The 6,396-nt window shown below is 38.8% G+C and overlaps 1 long non-coding RNA gene across 1 annotated transcript in view; it reads right to left on the reverse strand.

The window, feature by feature from the left end:
• Positions 1-6,169, reverse strand: part of LOC149137776 (uncharacterized) — a 52,745-nt gene extending 46,576 nt beyond the window's left edge. The window contains exon 1 of the long non-coding RNA XR_016239727.1: positions 5,909-6,169. This is a non-coding gene — a long non-coding RNA (uncharacterized LOC149137776). The remainder of the gene's footprint in view (positions 1-5,908) is intronic.
• Between the last annotated feature and the right edge of the window lie 227 nt (positions 6,170-6,396).

Here is a 6,396-nt window from a genome sequence, read left to right on the forward strand (position 1 = left end):
GTGTGTGTGTATGTGTGTGCGTGTGTGTGTGTGTGCGTGTATGTGTTGTGTGCGTGTGTGTGTGTACAAAAACAAATATTAAATTTGCCTAAGTAATTAATGAGATAATGAAATACAGCTGCCTGTTCATTAGTATAAATCAGGCAACTGTACAGTGCAAATCACCAATAACCTTGTCTGACGGCTGCAGCAATTTAAAGTTCCTGCTCGTGAATTAGCGCAGATTAAGAGGTCCCGGACCATCTATGTCCGTAAAACCGGTATATATATACGTATGTGTGTATGTATGTATGTATGTATGTATGTATGTGTACATGCGGCTGTGTATATACAACATGTGTATGTGTGTTTATGTATATATATATATATAAATATAGGTATATAGGCGCAGGTGTGGCTGTGTGGTAAGAAACTTGCTTCCCCAACCACATGGTTCCGGATTCAGTTCCACTGCGTGGAACCTTGAGCAAGTGGCTTTTTCTATTGTCTCGGACCCACCAAAGCCTTATGAGTGGATTTGGTAGACAGAAACTGAAAGCAGCCCATCGTATATATATATATATATATATATATATATATATATATATGTTTGTGTATGTATTTGTCTCCCCGCCATCGCTTGACAAGCGATGTCGGTGTCCGATAGAATAAGTACTAGGCTCACAAAGAATAAGTCCTGGGGTCGATTTCTTCGACTAAAGGCTATGCTCCAGCATGGCCGCATTCAAATGGCTAAAACAAATAAAAGAATAAAAGAATGAATACACACGCACACGCGCGCGCACGCACACACACACACACACACACACACGCCACACACACACACACACACACACACACACACACCACACACATGCAACAGAGAGAGAGAGAGAGAGAGAGAGAGAGAGAGAGAGAGAGAGAGAGAGAATATTCGTGAGCGCGTATTTATGTATCTGTTTGTATCTGCTTGTTTTTTTCTTGTGAAAGTGGAGGATAACGTGAATGTGAGAGAATGAATGATAGGGAAGTCGACTACTGGAAGGTGACAAATATTAAATGGAGGCAAAAACAAACAATAGAAACTAGAACCAAGCGAGAAATGATTATAAGCCGCAAGAAATATCAGTACTAATACATAGTAATTAAATGTTCAATTGAAGTGGGGGATATGAAACCGGATAAAATCAACACCCACTGAGTTTCATTACAAAGAAAAAGAATGAGGTTGAAGTGATAGGCCTAGTAAGGAAATAGCGGTAGCGAGCAGTAGAGTGGGTGAGGAGGATGCTAGAAGGCAGATTAGAAATAGCATTGCTTTTGAAGCGAAACAGAGAATGCGTCGTATGAGCTAAGGCCTGCTCTCCGAGACACTGAAACAATGAAGACCGGTCGATAGACCCGAGGTACGGAATTACGGCGTGACATGAAATTCACAGTTCGCTCTCTAATGGATTGCATTGAACTTGTTTTCTTTGATTCCAAGCAAATGGGTATAGTTTTTTATGTATTAGTTTGCTTGACTGTTTGGGTCAGTGGTGGACTTCAATGCCCAAATCAACAGTTTGCGCCATCTAGTGGAGGTTCAGGGAGCGAAAAGCCAACAACTACGGCTGAAGTCAACGTCGTAGTTTTCCGTTGTGTGAGTAACTGCCAGGCAGGTTCTCTACTGATTTGCAAACGTTTGGCAACAGACGGGGCATTTCCAGTTCCGTGAGAAAGGATGCATACAAGGGGTATCATAGCGGCCTTCAGCCTGCTGAAGTTCGTTGGAACTTTGCTGTACGCACAGTGGGTTTAATATTTTGGCTAGCAAAGACGTGGGGGATAGTTTGGCGGGTAGAGTCTTTGATAACGATTAGTGTTGTTAGCTACACTCGTCCGAGATGCACACAGAACGAAGAAACTGTTTTGCACTAATTCAGTGTCTAGACATTACTGAGCTGTAGACATGTATCGACGTATGTTATCATGTATAAGATAGATATATTTGTTAGCCGTGTCATTTGTTAACATCACTTCGTTGCCTTCATTTATTATGTAATTCCCCTCCGTATAGCAAAAACGGTAAAATATGCTGTGCTGTGCATTGAGAAGATTGACAACAACCAGTCCTATTATGAATCTCTTCAAATACCACTTAAAGGAGAAAGTAAACGGAGAGACATGAATGCTGCTCTTCAGCAAAATTTTCTATGCGTTGAATGGCAGTGGTTGTTGTTGCACTCCGTCGCTTACGACGTCGAGGGTTCCAGTTGATCCGATCAACGGAACAGCCTGCTCGTGAAATTAACGTGCAAGTGGCTGAGCACTCCACAGACACGTGTACTCTTAACGTAGTTCTCGGGGATATTCAGCGTGACACAGTGTGACAAGGCTGACCCCTTTGAAATACAGGCACAACAGAAACAGGAAGTAAAAGTTGTGGTGAAAGAGTACAGCAGGGTTCGCCACCATCCCCTACCGGAGCCTCGTGGAGCTTTTGGTGTTTTCGCTCAATAAACATTCACAACACCCGGTCTGGGAATCGAAACCGTGATCCTATGACCGCGCGTCCGCTGCCCTAACCACTGGGCCATTGCGCCTCCACATGGGAGTGGTAACTTCTGAATAAATAACTGTAGGCCAGAGATCTCAGTGTTTTATATCGTTTCATTCTGTTTTCCACTCACTGAATGATGCAACCTCTGCAAAAGTCTTCACCATAAGTATGCTCAGTCAAGCGAACATGGAACGCCAGAAAGCCACAACAACCAAAATATCAACGAGGAATATCCAAACAACGAGGAAGCCCCTATGCGGTTGCTCAAGCTTCTAGAAATAATAATCAAATCTCCTTCAAATCATACTCTGCTATTTTAAATAAATATATATATATATAAAACGAATTACTTTGGCAATAAAGTCCATGATATACACATAAAACCGTGATTAAACACCATCACCAACACCAATAACCACTGCACCATCACCCCATCAACATCGATAAGAAAGTATAAAGAAACCTTTATGAGTCAGTACTATATTTTGGGGGACATTTGTTTTCGTTTTCTTATTTACTAGTATTGAAAAGGCATCATTTGTTACTTGATACTTTGTTTAAAATCTAGTTACGTATATAAATTTTTTTACATCATGCTTTTGTGAACAATAACGTCGTTTGTTATAATTTTCCATAGAACTAATCACTGTATTTGCGTGTGTATATATTTCTCCGTACTTAATTGAGCAGCTGTTTGTTCTGCTCAGGTACATTGTAGATTTTTAAATGCATGTCTAGCTCTTACCTGTTACTCTATAAATCTGTTGAATTTCATGACCGACTGAGAGAACTGTGTGAGACAAGTTACCAATAGGATTTCACTCATCAACACGCTTTTATTTTTGACACATAAAACCCTACAGCTGTGACAGTGTTCAGTTACACATGTTATGGTTTCAGTTTCTACTAAATTATCGACAAAATTTGTCGACTGTGTACTTTATTCAGGTTTTCTCAATAAGGTATTTTCATTACCCGTTTTATATATGGATGTATATACACACCTGCTCATAATAATATTTGTACATTATAAATAAGTTCAAGGGTGGTGAAAGGGGTTGTGTTCTGACGTTTCGAGTCTTTTATATCGATATATCTATCGATCGATAAATAACTTAGGGGAAACTCGTGAATATAGGATATTTGTAAACCAAATATAATAAAATACATGCCCTCGCGCATGCATAATACATGCATACATACATACATACATACATATATACATACATACATACATACATACATACATACATACATACATACATACATACATGTACATGTATATACATGTATTCATATATATATAGCTATATAGATACACACACATACATACACACACATACACACACATACACACGCACACTACACACACACATATACACACACATACACACATATGCATACATATCAACCACATGGTTCCAGGTTCAGTCCCACTGCGTGGCACCTTGGGCAAGTGTCTTCTACTATAGCCTCGGGCGACCAAAGCCTTGTGAGTGGATTTGATAGACGGAAACTGAAAGAAGCCCGTCGTATATATGTATATATATATATGTGTGTGTGTGTTTGTGTATCTGTGTTTGTCCCCTCCCCAACATCGCTTGACATCCGATGCTGGTGTGTTTACGTCCCCGTAACTAGCGGTTCGGCAAAAGTATCCGATAGAATAAGTACTAGGCTTACAAAAGAATAAGTCCTAGAGTCGATTTGCTCAACTAAAAGGCAGTGCTCCAGCATGGCCGCAGTTAAATGACTGAAACATATAAAAAAGAGAAAAAAGAATATATACATACGTGCGAGTGTATACATATATACACATATATTTATATACGTGTGTGTGTGTAAATGTGCATGTATATATGTATGAATGTATGATGTAAAGGTACAACATAGTCTCCCCCACAAGCAAGGCATTTGTGCCACTGCAGAACCCAACTCACGAATCCGATTCAAAAAAATTCAGGTATGCCACTATTCTTCCCACTTCTTTACACCTTGTCTGTGTCCATCAAATGGTCGTTTTCAAAGAGAGTCCCGAACAGGTGAAAGCCGTACGAAAGATGAAAGATGACCAAAATGTCTTCTCTAAGGAGAAGGAGGTCTTTCCATGGAAAAAACTCCTTACAAACGAAAGTTAAGAGACAAAACTAGAAAACTGTTGCAATTTATAGGGCATCGAGGAAAAATCATATTCAACGAAATCATACATTTAGAAGAGAATCACATTAAACGAGCAAAACTGAAACCAGATGCAAGGGAAGGAAATCCTACGGATATCAATAATTCCTTCAAATGTTCAATTTGTAATCGAGTTGTTTGTAATTCTTAGGATGGTCCTGTTAGCCGCTCATGAGGTAAAGGAATCAAATGAAACTAATAATAAAGCTTCAGACCTTGAAAGATTATATATTTTTTACCTTTTGATTTGTTTCAGTCATTAGACCGCGGCCATGCTGGGGCACCGCCTTGAATTACTTTTAGTCTCGAATGAATCGACTCCAGTACTTATATTTCTTGTGTTCCTGGTGCTTATTGTATCGTTCCCTTTTGCCGAACCGCTAGATCACGGGGACGCAAACAAACGGAATCCAGTTGTCAAGCAGTGTTGGGGGACAAACACACACATGCACACACATACACACACACACGCTCGCGCGCGCGCACACACCCTACGACAGTTTCTTTCGTTTCCATCAACTAAATCTATTCACAAGGCTTTGGTCGGCCTGAGGTAATAGAAGACGCTTGTCCACGGTGCCACACAGTGGGACTGAACCCTAAAACATGTGGTTGGAAAGCAAGCTCCTTACTACACCGTCACACCTGGACTTATATATATGCTAATGATGTAATAAATGTCTTAAAGAGATACATTTCTATCCGTATACAACACCAATATCATGATTGTGCATTGTATTTAAATAAGAAGACATTTATGTTATAGCTGTGGCCAAAACTGTCGATTATCAGCTGAACAAAATCATCATATTTGTTTTACGGTGCATTAACAAACAATAGTCATAATTATTATTGAGAGTGACTTCCATCATCATGTATGTATGCATGTATGTACGTATATATGCATATATGTATGTACGCATGTATGATTGCATATACATGTATATGTACGCAAGCGCATGTAGATAAGTGTGTGAGTAAGGGAAGAAACACGCACGTACAGTGTATGATTTTTGTGTATTTATATGCATCTTTGTGTACACGAAACCGAATTACTTTCCTTTCTGTTGTCCATAGCTAAAACTTCAGACCATATGCAACATTTGTTAAACAATTGCGCAGCATTTGTTAAACAAATGTGTTGGATTTTATCAACAAAAAACACGCATTTCATATATTACCAAAATGTACCTTGCAAGACTTGCTTACTTTGTAGACTTGTCTAGTCTGCTAATCGCCTCAGTATCTATGTAAACAGTAGAAAAACTGCCAAAGATGAGATTCCTGTCGTCATTAAGATTACTTTCCAATGTTTTGACTGCTCCATGTTTTGACTGCTCTCTTGTTTTCAGAAGTAGTTTAGTTAAGCAGCTATTGACCATATAATCTGACAGATGACCTTCAATTAAGTTTTGATAACATAGTCTATGTATACGTGATCGGAATACAATGCTAATATAGCAAAAACTATCAACCATATTTGCAAGATGAGTGGTTAAAACCAACTATTAGGTAAACACACACATGAGAATTAATAATTTATTATAGGATAGTTAATAAAGCAAACAAATAAACGAGTAAATGCTTTCTTGTTTTGTTTAATAAAAACAATTAAAGGTGTGTCTAGTTAAATTCAGTATATAATCAACATATGGTCCTTAAATCAATGAATATTTGGCACTTACTGACAAAAACAA

This window comes from Octopus bimaculoides, chromosome 1 (genome assembly GCF_046866305.1).
Source record: "Octopus bimaculoides isolate indiv1 chromosome 1, ASM4686630v1, whole genome shotgun sequence".
In the NCBI taxonomy this organism is placed as follows: Eukaryota; Metazoa; Mollusca; class Cephalopoda; order Octopoda; family Octopodidae; genus Octopus; species Octopus bimaculoides.